Source organism: Morone saxatilis, unplaced genomic scaffold, assembly GCF_004916995.1.
Source record: "Morone saxatilis isolate NCDOM2014 unplaced genomic scaffold, NCSU_SB_2.0 Contig20, whole genome shotgun sequence".
Classification (NCBI taxonomy): domain Eukaryota; kingdom Metazoa; phylum Chordata; class Actinopteri; family Moronidae; genus Morone; species Morone saxatilis.
The window spans coordinates 18,129,897-18,147,093 of record NW_023339763.1 but is presented as its reverse complement, the minus strand read 5'-3'; positions in this window follow the sequence as shown (position 1 = coordinate 18,147,093).

Genomic DNA, 17,197 nt, shown 5'->3' with positions numbered 1-17,197 from the left:
AATAAAGTGCAAATAATAATTACTTGCTAAAAACCCTAGCACTGTGCTCAGTCTAGACACCAAGTGAAGCAGCACAGGCATTGAATTGGATAAATAATGGCAAATACAACTGTGCTATGTGTTAGCAAGGACAGGGCTTTTCAATTTAGAAAACAATGTTAAGGAATGGATCAGTAAGTGAATATCCATGGTGATGTGCAGTCACAAAAACACAATAGTCTATTGAAATTGCCCTATGCTAAGATCGCAGATAATAAAATTAGGAGACAAAATAAAAGGTTGAATGTTGTTGTTAGCTGTCTGTGATATGCAGAAAGTGTGCTTCATGTGTTTAACTGGTTCATATCATCTGTTCAATTGAATTTGTTTTAAACAATGACATAAATACAAATATAAACCTTCAAACATACTGTATGTTTCAATACTGTGGAAGTTCACATGTGCTACTGAAGCAAATTTGTGTTTTTGTAGTCCTTGAAAATCAAAACAATTTGCAACACCTCTGACTTTAATGTTATAAATTTAATTCACATCCAACCCGAGTTTGAGTAAAGAACAGTTCAATGTGTAGGTGGCTTGATAGGTCAAGATCAAGTTTCTGAAAACCTGAAATAACATGTAATGTCGCCTGTACCTGCCTACAGTGCCTTTGAATAAAGTTGCGTGGGTGAGCTCCAGCAATCATCAGATAATTTATTCTCACTTCAGCCAATATCTACAGCCAGCAAAGGCAATTAGAGGATGTAGCATTTTTAAAACCAATGAACCAGTGAATAGGTCAACTTATTTCAATGGTGGGTGAGGTCTGAGACTGCTGTTCCTAAGGAAACACCTCATCTGTAACTGTTTTACTGCATGCAACAGGGTCTGTGTGTCAGGCTGACAGACAGTGCTCCAACACAGACAGATACACACAGACGCTACAATTTTGCTGTTGTGCATCCAAATTAGAAAATAGTTTTGTTATCATAAATATGGTGTTCATTAAGTCAACTTTAATAATTTGAAAATGACAAAAAAAAAGTGATTTCCTGCTGTAGCCTTTGCCCAATTTTTTTAGAGGCCTGAATCTGATTTTGAACATTATTAAACTCATGAAAATGAGAATCCATTTTTACCAGCATCTAATAATGAAACTAACAATACAGTTAATACAGAGGCATTTCACCCGTCCACTGGAGTCTTTCTCCTTGCAACCCATATCTCCCAGACTTTTGCGTTTTAAATGGAATCACACCATATGGAACTTTTACACATCATTGAGTGTTAATATTAGATTTGATGTGAGGACATGTTGAAATTTTTAATATTAGAAGCATATAATTCATATATTACTCACTTGAATCTAAAATGAAGGCATACACCATTTTGCATCAGAAAATGTTGGAGGTAACAAATATGAACCAAGTCATGCTATGTGCAAGTAAACTTATCGAGTTTACTGATTCGCTTCAGTTACAACTGAACTATGTATTAGACATGATAAAACTAAATAACAAAGGAAGTTACAGGCTTCATAGAAAATAGCAAACTGGGACTAGCTGAATCCCAACCTGTTATCTTTATTTAGACAGGTAACCTCATTGAGAAATGGAGTCTCATTCTCAAGAGAGACCATCTCAAGATAAAGCACAAAAACAACACAATGTTGCAGACAGAAATGCAATACAGAAAGAAAATGGAAGACAAATCATAAAAGTGATAAGTGCCAAGGTAGTTATGATTTTAAAATACTGTGTAAAAAGGAAGGCCAAACCCCCCCAACAGACTCTCTCCCAGATTTGTAAAAGTAGTTTAAAATCCCCTAAAGGAATCATGCTTCAGTTACAGCTGCAGTATGTTCCATGTTGGGGGGGGGGGTTACCAAATTCTGTACAGACAGAGTGATGAAGCCCTGGAAGCGCAGACTGGCAGCACTGTTTACGTGACATGTAAGTGGATAAATAAGTGGGCAGCAGCCTAGGATGGAATTATAAATAAAGTTACACCAAACTTCTGCACATGGATAATGATAACCAGTTGACTAAAAAATACAGAGTACAATGGTGTGTGAGGGGTTTACAGCCGGTTATGAATCTCAGCTCTGTAGCAGAAGATGTAGAGTGTGGTGAGGGGTTCATGTACAAAACAACCCCATAGTGCAGTAGAGGAAAAGTGGGAGCGACAAGTATGGAGCCATTATTGTGCAAAAACTATTCACAAATGTGAGTGGAGAGTGTCTGCGTATCAGATTTGTGGAATGTGTACAGGAATCTGCCAATGTGTGTTTAGAATGTGGTGTGAGTAATGGAGATTTGTAAGTGTTAAAAAGAAATCTTCAAATCTGTATTCAGATTTGCAAAGTTATTGAGATTTGTAAATGTGACCAAGATTTGCAGATTCCTGTGCACACTCACAAATCTCAGTACGTTATTTATAGATTAATTTTTACACATTTAAAAATCTGATTACACTGAGATACAGTAAGACAACTCTCAGTCACATTTGTAAGTTGTTCTTCTACAATAATGGCCCCTTAAACAAGCCATGTCCGAGCTTTAAAGTAAGAACAGAATTGATTCCTGGAAAATATTTGAATTTCAGTTTCCTTAAAAGATGGTCAAGATGAAATCTAAAAGAAGGACTTTCAGCTATTATAATATAATAATAATAATAAACATTTGTAGGTGGTCACAATCTTTATAGGATTCCATGTGCAAACAGGTTGCAGAACAGAAGAAGAACATGGCCTTGGATTTGTCTGCATTTAACACTAGTCTGAGGTGAAACAGGTGCGACTGAATAGTGCCAAACACAGACTGCAATTTCAAATCTGCTATTATATTGTATTATTTTGTGTGCTACCTGGCTCTTGGCTCTCGGTTACTTTTCTCATTTTAGTTGGACAGTATGAGCAAATTAAACATCCAAAGCAAGATGTCTGATCTTTAAGCCCATGATAACTTTTTTTTTTTTCCCTTTTCACTCTCTGCAGTTTTCTAGAATCTAGCCAAGTGGATGATACTGTACCATATTAAAGCTAAGAGCTTAGAGAACTCTGTTATTTTCCCACAACTTCATCAACTAGGATAAAAATCGAACTGAAATCTTTCCACTGCCATTAGAGTGTGTCTAATCAGCTGAATGGCTTGGCACAATGCATAGTAAATAAAAAAAATAATTATACAAGTTTGGAAAATGAGACAAAACAACATCATCCACTATTCAATTAGTAAGTCATGGATGCAGACTGCGCAACTAGATGAATGCTACCATTTGCTAATCCATTCAAATCTATAGAATGTATTTATGACTTTGTACATAATTTAATATTTTTAAAAAGCAAGACCAAAATGTTAAGTAGCTTACTTTGCTCTCTCTCTCTCTCTTTAGATGGTGTAGGGTTAGAAGCTGTGTGGTGCAGTAACTGACTGCAGGAGTGTTTAAAGCCTACTGTTTTGCCATCAGAACTGTTATTGTTGCTGCTACTGCATGTCTAACTGTCAGGATCATGTGGATATAATCCCAACTCAGTGGCAAACATAAACAGTTATCAAAAAACAAATTGGAAATGCAAACTACTGTACTGTACCCCAGCCCTTTAAGAGAAACACTGATATCCAGCACTGCTGCATAGAACCAGGAATAAACGCCCTGAATAAGATAAGGAGGGATGAGTGTAAGACACAGGCATGTTTACATGACAGTAACAGGATTATTTACCCCTACAGTGCAATACACTCTTTAGACTCATTAATGTGTTAGAATATTAATTTTAAGAATGTATTCATAGGCTGCTTGTTTGAAGTCCAGTTTTGTGTAGATGAAGGAAGCACCTTGTTTTCCCCAAACTCAGATATTGCATTTTCTGCAAGAGGGAGGAGTGATGCAGATCCTCCCACCTCTTAATACTCCCTGCTTGCTGGAGAGCCCATTTAGTTAATTAACCAAACCACATGGGGCCCAACATAAGTCCAAGTGCTCTCTCTTGTTTTGATTTAAATTCACTGTATATTCTACCGATGAATAAGAGCTAGAAGCAGAGGCTGTAGATAAAATAAAGGCATTTGTACGTACATCTGTATGTGGGACTCTATAAGGGGAATTGAGAGTCAGACCTCATACAGAAAGAATAAATGTGCCAGTCTAAGTATAGCTTTAACCTATGACCATAACCATCCTTGTCTTCCTACTCATGCTGGCTTCATCACCTTACTGACTGTCTTTTTCATGTATGATGTTGTTTGGAAAAAAGATAAACAAGTGTCCATGAGGTGAAGTGATAACTGAATTGGCAGCTGCTGGTAGAACTATTAGTGGGTAAATTGTTCGGCCTTTGTAACTGCCAATCAGAAACGCGCACCCACCCACGCGCACACAAGCCGAGCTAAATCATGACAGGAATGACAGTGAGTTGTTCATGTGCTGCTGACAGCTTTATAAACACATCTCTTTTAAATCTCCTCACCGGTGCCATTAGGAAATCAGTTGTCCATTAACACATTTCAGTGCTTACATCATGTCAACCTTCGTGATGTTTTTTGGTTTTCTATTTCTTACTGACATGGAAAAACATCAGAATTACCAGGAGTTTGAGATTTGTAATATAATAATATGCTAACTTAAACTACATCTGAAACATTGTTATGAAATGCAAACACATAAGAATCCCCTAAGGAGAAACATTTGAATTTCTCCTATGCGCGTTTCTTCCTATGGGGGATATTAAAAGGGTATATCTTATAATATCTTATCTATCTTATCTTAATAGAAGCAGGTGTTTGGTGTTTGTAAAGTATTTCAGTTAGCACGTGTTTAAGACAAAATCTAATTTGTATTTTCTTTTATAGTGACATTAAGATGTCTGCAATGATACCAAAGTGTTCATTAAGAAGGTTTACAAAGCTAACACTGCCTTACACCCATTATACTGTAAATAATACTGTAAATAATACTGAAGTTGCATAAAATAAAAATCTGTTTCATTGTGATATCATGAAACCACTTGCTCAGCTGAGAAAAACGTTTCTATTAGACCATGCACGATTTATGTTATTAGTAAGCTTACTTAGATTTTGCACCCAGACTGTGGAACCAAAGACAGAAATTAGTCAAAGAGAAATCGGGCAGGTACAAAAGAGTTTCTTTTATGATGAAACTGTTGCTGTTAAAGGTGCGTAAACACTTTGGAGGAGTCTATTGGCAGAAATGGAAGTATAAATGGGTTATTCATAGGGTATGGTTTCATTAGTGAACGAAACAAACCAAACACTGGCTGTAGATAAGGCCTTTCTGGAGTTTTGCCAGCCACAGGGAGGCGGAGGGGGGGTCAAAACATCTACAAAAATTCAACTACACCTTTAGGATGGCACGAAATCCTACACAGTGGAACTTTTAGTCAGTCTCTGAATGAGATGGATGTGCCATAAATTCAAACCTTTGCTCTGCAGCAGTGGTTTCCCAACGTTTTTTGACAGCCCTGTTAGATCAACTAAAGTACGCCTTCATCAACACCGATGGAAATGTGTCGTTTAAAGTGGATGTCAGTCACTCATCAATTCAAAACGAATTCTTATCATATGCTCTATTACATCTATATCTATCTCTATTTTATCTTCCTATCTTATATCTTGTGTATCCTGTATCATGATTATATCACACATTTCAATACCATTCTTTATTTATCTTTATATCTATATGCTATTTTTGTATTTGCTCTATTGTTTATCGTTTTATATCTATTTTATTATCATATTTGTCTTAAGCATATTTATATTATTTTTATCTTTGTGTTTTATATGTTTTTATCGTTCAACCATCTATATTTAATTCCTTATTTTTTATTTATTTTTGTTAATGTTATATTTGCATCCTATGTAGGTTATCTATCTATTTATTTATGTGTCATTTGTTTCTCTTTTTTGTTTCCTTCTTCTATTTTTATATATATATTATATTTATTATCTAGTATTTCTTCATTTTTTTCTATTATTTTATCTATTTTATTTAATTATTCATCTAATAATTTACATACATTATTATTATTATTTTAATGTGTTCTTATCAGTTTTTTTTTTGTGTATTAATATTAGTATATTCTTTTTATATTTATTTATTATATATAGTGTAATATTATAAATACTAATGCTATTATTTCTTATTTGTTTGTGGTATTTTACTTTTTATTTGGGATTGTTTTTGTTTTATTTTAAACATAAACTATAATTGTCTTTTCCTATTTTATGGGTTTTTGTTTTTGGGAATGTAATTCCTATCTCTCTCTAGTTATATTTAATCTATTTATCTTTTTTTTTTTGTTGTGTCTTTTTTTTTAATACTTTGTTATGATGTAGAATCATTGTACTTGTGTAATATTTTGTTTTTTTTTCCCGAAAAAAATTGTTTCATTACTTTTCAGCAAGACTTTTGGTTTGTTTTTTTTTGTGTGTTTTTTTTCCGCTGTCTTGTTCAATCATTTATCCATTACTTTCAGCTAATTATTTAAAACTTTTAAGTTACTATTACTATTGTCTTAACAGGATAAATAATCTTTCCTCTATATAACATGCTTTGATCTCCTGTGCTATGTACAATAATTATCACTCCTTCCTTTCATACTGTTTTGATACCTCTTGATGGCTGGCTCGCCTGCAACTAATTTCTTCACACTCTCTCATAGCAACACCATACTGTTCAAGTGGGTGGTTAGGAGTTGGCTCAATACTGCTGGGATTTTTTGTTGTGCTGTATCAAAATGTGTTTTTATTAATGTTTTTTTACTGACTAGGACGTACAGGTGTGGTTCCATGTAACTTTAGCAACTCGGAGTGATACCCGAGGGGGTAAAAGGTGTTGGGACTTCAGTGCTCTACAGTATAAGCTCCCATTAAGTTCTCATAAACTTTTCTGTAGCTTAATGGGTTTTGAGATCTGACTTTTAAATGTTCTTTGCAAATTATCATGTTATGTATACAGTTGTTTATGTTTACTGTAGTCCCCACTGCTTCACTTTACTTTGCTCTCTCTGAATAGATCCATTACTGAATCAATGCATACTTATTATAAATACTTCTAGAATTAGATTATTATTTTAAATTCTTATGATTGACAAGTAAATGGGAAACCTGAATTCAGTAGTGGATGAAAATGTGCTTCCAAAACTACTATGCTTGCTGGTTTTCTCCAGGGCCTGAAACAGTTCAGGCATTCATTAAAGTTTCCTTTTCGCCATCACCGCTCCCTTCATCCCCAGTTTGACCATCTGTAACTGCTCTGCTTCACAAGGTGGATGTGCCTACAAATGTGACTCGCAACATATCTTCAACTCAGTGGTCTGCCCAATGGAAGGGAAAAGAAAAACTAAGAAAGGTAAAGGAGTTCTCTCCATGAATGTGTAATTCCAGACTCTATTTTTTTGCGTGAATTTAAAGAGTAAATCCACACAAATTCAACATATGGCCAAAAAAATGCTGCCTTGCGCTGATGCCGTGGGCCTAAAGGCTGATTGCACGGCTGGCCACACCCCTGTGATGTCACAGACGGTGTTTCATCAGCTGTCAACTAAGCAAAACACCTGCTGTGACCATCACTGACTGGGGATGCTGGCCCAGAGACAGCAATGTCCTTTACCATTTGCCCCTATAGGGGGAGCAGTTGCCGGGTGCAGTTGGTGCCCATTTTCATCCAGTGTGGATTTACTCTTAAAAGTGTGCACTTGACAACTCTGGCTGCCAGTTTTTTTAAACCTGCTTTTCTCTCTTTAGTGAGATTATCCCCATTTGTGTTATATACGTGTTTATGGTTCATGTGTCGGTGTGGTGTGTGTGTGTGGTGGGGTGTGTGTGGTGTCTTTGCGCCGTGTCTGGGTTGTACGATGTCTGTGTTTCTTTCTGTTCGTATCCTCCGTATTGTGCGTGTGTGTGCTTGTGGGGGAAGGAAAGGTGCTCCAGGTGTGGTATGTGATAAGAGAATAGATGTAAATGAATACAGATCACATTCACACGCTGTGTTGTTGTGTGCCGCAATTCCAAACAAACCATGAGCTCAGAATTATAACATTCTGTCTGCCTGCGGAGTATTCAAGCAACCTGAGCTTCAAGGTTTCCAGCATCAATAAAAGTAAATGTAGAAAGGTCTCAAAAAATATGTTCTGTGAAAAATGTATTTAATTGATGCCTATTCAATGTGTGTATATGACGTGTCATATTTGGAGAGAAAATGAAAACTTTCTCATCAAAGTACGAGGCTGTAACATTCAGACATTCACAGGCAATGTGCTGGCCAGATATTACTAAGTGGGCAGACTCTTTTGGGGAATTCGGGAGAGTTCGAGGGCATTCTCTGCCTTTGTTCTGACGCACAGATTACCCTTGCCTTGTCCTCGTTCTACCTCATATTCAGATATGGCCATCAGGAAAAAGGTGAGCTGGAGTCAAACAGACCTGCGCTCTTTAAACTGACTAATAAAGACATCAAATGTAGCAGTATTCCAGCCAACACTCGGTTACATCTGAAACGGACAATACCGCTGTTCAAGTGTGAGTCTGTCTCTGCTGTTTGGTTTTAAGAAGTACATGAATTTCAATTAAAGAACTGTAGGAATGCTACATACCTGATGAAGCTCCTCTGAGAGATGAATAAGTTCACAATACACAGAGTCAGTTTAAGTGTAATTATTTTGAAACGCTGCCTTAATTTCATATTTAGATTTATGTGATTAATTTAAAAAAACAACTTGAGAGAAAATATTTAATTAAACGGTAAAACATCATCAAACTTCATTTCTGTTAATTGGCAAGAAACACGAATTTAAATTGTATGCAATCACATAAAGCCCCATTCTAAATGAGGCTTTTAAACATTTAAATGAAACAATGATTTGACTCAATTGCTCGGTCACACTGACTGACTCAGTTTCCTAATTCTATGATTTAGTCGGTTATTGGCATACATATAAATGCTCCTCTAACATCTCTTTCCTCTCTCTCTACCTGCTCTCTTCTCAGACAACTTATGGACCACCTGTGAAAATACTTAAACGTTATTAGTATGGTTGGTGAAGAGCAGCATAGCGGTGGCAGTGCGTGGGCGGGAGCTCTAATATGATTGGCTCAGGGACACTGTAAGCCTGAGTGGCAGCCCTTAATGGGAGCCCTGGAGAGGTAACCCAACAGCTGTGTGTTTGCAGCTAATGAGAGATGGGGGAGGAGTAAAGGATCACAGACTGGAAACACTCTGATAAACTCTTGCCTCAGAATGGCTGGGGAAGATAGGAAATCAAGTTCTCTCCGGAGGACATTGCTTAAGGCTTTCCTTTGTGACAGAACCCGTGTTTGACTCATTGCTCCTGGTCCATTGCTTATGCCTAAGCAGTTATGATCACTGGCATCAGTGTTTGGAATGAAAGGAAGAGAATAACTGTGGCGTGGGATGGATTCCGCTCCCTGCTGAGCCATGCTGATTTATGGCCCTGAGCAAAAGCATTGTTTTTTTAATTACACTGCTGCAGTTTAAACAGATGATGTCAGACATAACTAGTTTATTCCGATGTACACCAATGGCACAGCCTTTTTTTTTTCTTTCTTCCCCCAAAGTGCAATTGATAGTCATTGTCTTCACTGGCAAGAAACCAACATTATAACGTGCATTACTCCAACATCAAGCAATGTTAACATTCAATTCCCCTAATTTCCTCAGCTGATGTAGAGGACTGTATTACTTCCCTTCCTTATTAGAACCGCCTGAGGGTGGCGCCAAATGAATAAATTGTGGCCAACCACCTTCCATTTTAGGGCCATTCATTTTGCTCACATCGAATGCATATCAACAAGTAAACTGTCAGTGCGAGCTACCTGTTAACGTCAAATGTAGACAGGTCGCACAATCAGTGCATTTTCTGTCAGCAGGAGGTCGTTTTGCTGCAGGAATAAAAAAAAAAGAAAAAGAAAAACAGAATGCAAGGAGGTGCACGGTGGCTGCATGGTGCAAGCACTGAATAAGGTCCATTCCCCCTTCTCTGATGTGACCCAGTTTGATGAGATCTTCTTAAACTGCAAGGAATCACACAATTTCCTGGTAGGCAGCCCAGGCATAATGTGATACTGAGTGTGAAGTTGCTGTGTGCTGCGGTGGATGCGAGCCCCACCTCCTCCCACGCTCTGATGAGTCGAGAGAGAGAAAGGGAGAGAGGGAGAGGAGGGGAGCAACTAAGCTACCCACAGTATCTCACCACTTGCTCTCTGGAAATGCTTCAGATGGGCTTCTCTGTTAGGACCGCTTAGCTATTTCGTGGTTGTTGTTTTTTTAACGTTGCAAGAATGGCATTCGTGTTGCCGTCGTTTGGACTCCCGGTGCGTCCTTAGAGTGCGCTCCAGGCTACTTAGAATCAGGGGAAGCGCTCGAGAAACTTGGACCGAAGGGATGCGCCAGCGAGTGCATATCTTGGCAGGGATCAGTTATTGAGGATCGGAAATGGCACACAGTAGGCTTTCCCCCACGGAATGAGACCCCTCGTTTCGCAGCTCTATCATAAAATAACCGAACCACAAACAGCACCTAACTTCTGATATTTTCCACGGACATTAAAAAAGAAATAAAGATCTTGTCATCCGGCGCCGGACGACGGTGGACACAGCCTCCTGAATACATTTTGATGCGGAAAGTTGTTGATGCTGTGAATGCATTGTGTGGCCGCTGAAGTTATTTTGGTGTGAGCAGCAGTGTGACGGAGGTTTGAGGGTGAGACACCTGCCTCTGGGATCACCGGTGGACACATCAGCTGCGGACGGACTGGCTGTACGCGACAAGTCTCTGGCTCAGGTAGGCCCGCCGGAATCAGCACACATTACACCCACAAAGTTGTTCGCATCGGTCGGCGTTGTTGGAGATTTGCGCTGCGATGCGAATTAAGTTTCTTCTTTTCTTTTTATTTTTTTTCGCAAACACCGCCGACTTATCTGAAGTGTGTGTCTTAATAGCGCGGCACAGAGCCGGGTAGACAGTTTATACAACAAGTTGCCCCGCACTTTATCACAGAAGAGCCGATACAGCCGCGGCTCTGCGTTACAGGTTGATAGGACACTGTGCGTGTCACATCCCACAGCAACGATGCGCTGCGTGATTGATAAGACCATGCATTGCAATTAAAACACATCCGAGTGGACTTGAGGTCTAGCCTCCGTGAGTAACGGTATTAAGTCATTAAGCCTGCATATTATTGCACTTCCCCTACAATATGAGTGCGTGCGCTCCAATCGGATCTGTGCTGGCGATCGGCTAATTGCATTTTTATTACGGCATTATGATTCTGTGAAGCATAAAATGTGATCCATTTGTATCACCCCCCCCCGCCTCTTTTCTTTTATACCAGCTGCAAACATCGTGCTAATTGCCTCTATTAGTGGATCTTCATTCGGAAGCTGTTTACTCACGAGTAACGATTTATTTTTATTTATTTAGCCTATTTATTTTTTGCGCAAATCATTCAGACGTACAGCTTGCCATGTTAATAACTAATCGACAGTGCCCCTATGAGAGCTTCATGCATATAATTGGAGAGGGGGGGGGATGGAATAAAAAAATCTTTGATCAGCGCATCCGTACGGGTAATCTCCTCTGCTCGCCGGCGAGAGTCTGGGGTGTTGTTTCTCGCCACTCCACCGACCACCAGGCACATTTTAATAGTCTGCTCCACATAGTGATGTCGGTCTAAGTTCCCACACATACTGTAGGCTACGAGGCCGTCAAAACAGAGCAGATCAAAACAGGCCCATTACCCAGTTGTACCCCATATCTGCCAAACTGCCTATAAGACAGAAAACCTGATGAATGCGATGCTCCGAGTCAGCTGATTATGAAGCAGTTGGGTGAGATGGGAGTCTTTGCAAAATACAGACTAAATTGGTAATGTCAGAAATTCTTGTGCACAAGTAGTATCTATCTATCTATCTATCTATCTATCTATCTATCTATCTATCTGTATCTATCTGTCTGTAAAGTGAGGAATAAGGGGAAAGGACAGGCTCTCAGTTACAGACTTCCCTCTGTATTTTCACCTTCATAATGCTTTTCACTTGCCATGAAAACAGATAGTTGAACAGTGGTGAACTTGACTACAGTAACATGCACTGTGTCATGTAATGGAGATGCTGAAGGACGGTTTACTGTTTTGGTCAACATATCTTATCACATATCAAGTAATAGAAACTGACTGCTCAACAGTTATGATACAAAAGCAGTGAAATATACCGGTACGAAAATCTAACTGAACCCTGGCTTCAGTCACATACACAGACCCACAATGAATTTAAAGTGTATGACCTGTCAGTATGTTCATATATCCCTTTCAAAACACTCTGGAAATGCCTGTATGCAGCCTCTTTGCTTTGATCTCAGTGTATTTAATAGGATTTTTCAGTGTTAGGAGTGACCCTCCATTAGTGTTTTTTTGTGTGAAGCGGCCTACATGGATAGCTAAATCAAATGCCCATGGCCTTAGCAAGTGTTTCAAACCAAAGGCCATTGCTTTCTCATTACCAATAGCCAGGGTTTACAGTCACAAGAGGTGTGTAGAGTACCATTGTGCAGTAAATTCTATTGGTAGATCAGCTATAAGGAGGCCTAAGCTGTGATACTACCCATCATAAATCATGCTGGTGGGAGGGTAATGGATTTTACCTGTTATACTAGCTAAAGGCGCAGAGTCAGCCAATATATCAAATCAAATCAGTTGAGAAAATCATTAAATCATCCGTTATCTGTCCACACTAGCAACACAGGGATACACATCTTACACTGGAAATTCTCATGAGCTTGATTTGTACCCAGTAACAGGTGAAAATTCAGGTTCTGCGGAGGAACAAGCGGACTAGTGGTGCTGCTGGATCATAGTTCTCTCTGCAGTTACTGCAAAGCAATCAATTAGTTAAAAATAATCAGTTTCATTCCTATACTCTGATGGTTTCTTTCCCCAGACACAACCCTAACCCTTTGACATATTAGTAATTTACAATTATGGCTCAGTTGGTTCTATGCTTCAGTTATTTCTGCTGGACCTGTGGAGCGGCCAGCTTAAAGAGCAAGTGTCACCCAGTCAGTCACTGAGTTGACTCAGCCAGTAGATAGTCTGTCTCTATGGTAACCAGGACAGGCACACATGCTCCGCAACACAATTATATTGTTCTTCATTTTTAAATACCTTTATGTTTAATGTACACTCACTGTATGCAGCCACATCTTTTCAGTATCTTTTTCACCTCTCCTCCTTCAAGCCAAATATCCTACGCATCTTATATTTTTCAAAAAGGACAATTTCAAGGATAAGATAGTATAATATGATTACAAACGAATAATGAAATGATGATGTTGATGATGATAGACATGATAGACGGATGATGTTATTAACCTTGGCGTTTAATAACTGAAATACATGGTAGTTATTACAGACTTTACACTGTTACTAGTTTTACTAAGTAATGTTTGGCATTTTTTACATATATTTCAAATGTATCTCCTGCACACAATTTCTATTCAATCAAACTCAACCTTTTATATTATAATATTTTCCACCATATAGTTTCCATAATAATTTACATAAGTAATTGATATAATATCAAAACAGGATCTACTGGTTCTGACTATGTATGGTCTGGTATGTATGTATGGTATTTTTCTGATAACCACACAGCTATTAAGATTCAGTTGATATGGATGCTTTGTCTCCTACAATTTTTTGTATGTATGTATGTATGTATGTATGTATGTATATATATATATATGTGTATATATATGTCTGTCCTCCCACCCATGAAATGCCAGTGTGCCAATGTGCAGAAGCTTTTTGGCAAAACAGTTTAGGATGATGGTTTTTAAAGTCAAAGCCATAGGGACCAATGTAATGCAGATAAATCTGCATTTATCTGACCGCCGTGTAAGCAAACAGCTGGGTGGCGAAGGAACAGGTTTGCTGTGTTTGTAAGCTAAGATGGCACCAGTGTCTCAGAGGTCATTGTTATGACTTGGTTCAGCAGCCTTGGCCTCATTACAGCAGAAAACTGCATCTCTCTTGAGAATGAGACAAACTGCACAATTTGCCACCGGTAGGGTCAGTGGTTGTAGACATGTAGAAGTTGAAATGTTCTCTTTAACGGTGGGTACAGCTAGCTGGGTGGTGCACTGTGTGAGGGCTCCAGGTGAGACTCAATCAGACCTTGCTGTTTGACTGATGTTTAGCTGCCAGTGAAGTCTTTCACCTTGTCCTCTGTGAGGAGCAAAGCAGCAGCACTGGCACTGGGCACTGAGCCTTTAGGGAGAGGTGGATGGATAGAGGATTGTAGGCAGGTTGCTAGGAGGAATTCTGGAGTTCACTGTCATTCAAAATGGCATTGGAGGAAATGGGTAGATCCACAAGGTAAGGGAGAGATCAGAAGCAAGAGAAAAGGAGCTAAAATGTGAAAAGACAGCCCTTTATTTCTGCATCCACTGGTGAAATTCAAGTCTTCTCTCTTTTCCTTTTGAAGCTGCTACAGCTATTTCAATATTCTGATTGTTGAATGCTTTATCTTTGCTTTGTCCTCTTTTGCATATTTTGTATTTTGTAACTAAACAAATCCACTTTTCTTTCATTATTAAAAGGCTATAAGGTTATATAAACAAAAAATATTTATCCATGCACTTCTTTAAGGGATTTATGTATTTGTAGTGGAGAAAGGTGTGCAAGGTGTTTGACAATTTTCAGAACTGACATTTCACACAATATCCAGAAGCTTATGGAAGCACATTTTGCTGGTTTTGTCTCTTTTTAACAGCAGTGCCTGGTCGTAAACAGGTTTTTTTATAACACTCATGTATATCAATCACAACACTTCTACATTTCAGTGAAACTTCCACATAAGTGACAACAGAGTCCCAGGCGACACAGTGGGCAGGAGTGAGAGCCACTTTCCCTCCTCTCTGCCACTGTTATCTATAAAGGTCATTGGCAGGTGAAGGGGTATGCTTGGATGAGCTCCTCCTGCAGCTTTTGAATCCGTGGAGCGATGGCCATGCTGAGGATGAGTCATGAAACACTGACTCTCTAGTCCCATCTTGTACTTAGACTTGGCACCCCTGATGGTCTTAATAAGCTGGGTTTTGGCCAGGCAGCATTCTAGCCGCGTGGCAAACCTACTCTGCAACGTTCCTCTGGGTCTTAAACTCTATTGCTGAGCAGTTTGTGCCTTGAATGCATTCTTTGTTGCAAAGTTAAACATCTTCACAGGAGATACAGCAAATAGCAGACCCATCAGGCAGTTTGAGACTGGCTTTGAAGGTCCACCTCCATACTGTGGTACAGGCTGCCTTCAGTTTTTCTCGATGTTGGAACCATCTGGACCATTGCATGATCACAGCATGAAGCTTTGTGCTGAATGCTGCTTCACTGGTAGAGTTAAAGTTCTCTCCCCAGTCAGACAGTGGATGCCTTGATTGTATTTGGAAAGATATTTCTCCAGAATATTTGTTGCTCAGAAGCACCTCCATAATGTAGGTGTCTGGCTCAGTCTGTTTGTTGGTTTTTCTATTCGTGCAGGATGCTTTTTGTAGCATACAGCGCTGAAGGGAATTACAGTATGAGCCTTTTAGGCTACACAGAGCCCTAATAGCTCTGTGTAAAGGAAGTTCAGTGTGTACTGTACTCATACAACTTGTAGTACAGTAGGGGTCACCTAAGCATTAGCCAGGTCTAAGCTGTCCTTTGGCATAGCTACCACAAAGTAGCTCTGCGATTTTGTAGTTATTATGGGTAGTCAGCGCACAAATAAAAAAGTCTGCCATGATTTTCTCACATAACCGCCACTGAGCTGCCACAGTTCTTTGGTGTTGAGAGGGTGAGTTTTAAAGGCAGAAAAGATCTCAGCCTCACACTTCCTGAAGATTTCAGTGTTGGAATCCTTGATTCAGTTATAATATCTGCCCAACTTGTTGCCATTTTTATTAAAGAATTCAGTCCTTGCAGACGATTTTGGAGTGGTTGGCCAGGATTGTAATATAACAGACACATTTCAGCACAGTGGAAGAACTAACGTCTTATTCCTCCCTTTGATTTTATGCTGAGTTATGTATCGCGATCTGCCTGAATCAGCTTGTAGTCTTGTGGGTCTACCACACCATCTGGGATGGCAGATGATAACCAAGTTTTTCAGAGAAAAAGTGCTGAGATGCAGAAAATGTCACTCCTAGTTGTGTTCAGCAGTTCTAATTTGTCCATTTTGCTGCTCAGGTAGTGAACTTTGGTGAGACATGCTGTAGTCCAGTAGGGAAAAAGCTCAAGCACAAGTTCCCCATTCGCCACTACCTTACAGTGCTTTCAGATGAGGGGAAAAACACTGATGCTGTCAGGCTTTTGATAAAATATTTGTGAGATAGCTGAGAAATATGAGATAAAAACCCAAAGGCATGGTGTCAATAATATTCAGGCGATAAGAGATTCTCACTGAGTGATTGCAAAACGCGTATTTCTCAAACAACATGAATTTTAATGTAAACGTAAACAAAGAAAAAAGAACACCAATTCGTTGTGGCTGCCAGGCACAGTTCCATCTGTAAGACAGGCATGAGGCCAACTGGAAGACATTAAGTCATGAGTGTCATCAACCATAACAATCATGTCACTATCAAAGCACCCATATTCATTATAGAAGTGACTGTAATGGCAGGGGGACGGTTCAGCTAAACAAAACGTTATGGTTTTCATTTTTAAACTGAAACTGAAACTTAAATTCAACAGAGAATATTTTAAATAAGAGAAGAAGAAAAAAGGATGCAAACTGTGTCAAATAGGCTAAAGGACATATCATATGATCACATTATTGAAATGAGAACGCAAAATAATGATTTTATCAATTTTAAAAGATTATAAAAACAGATTTCTGTATTTCATATACCCTTTTAAAAGCTTGTGTTTAATGCAGACAGGGTCGGCAATATGAAAAAAAGAGACAGTGTTTTGATGTTAACTGTCAGTTGCAGGTAGAAGAAATGTATTCTGGAGTGTATCCGATGATTATGTTTTTACTCCTGCCTGCCCTTTTTCCTGTACACATGAACACACAGAAAGCACACTCACTGTTTCACGCCACATTGACTAGAGGCTCCCCCTGCAAATGTAAAAAGGGACACGTCGATAACCGAGCAATTAGTGCATCAATAACCTGCACTTCCAATTTTAATGTATTCAAAAGGA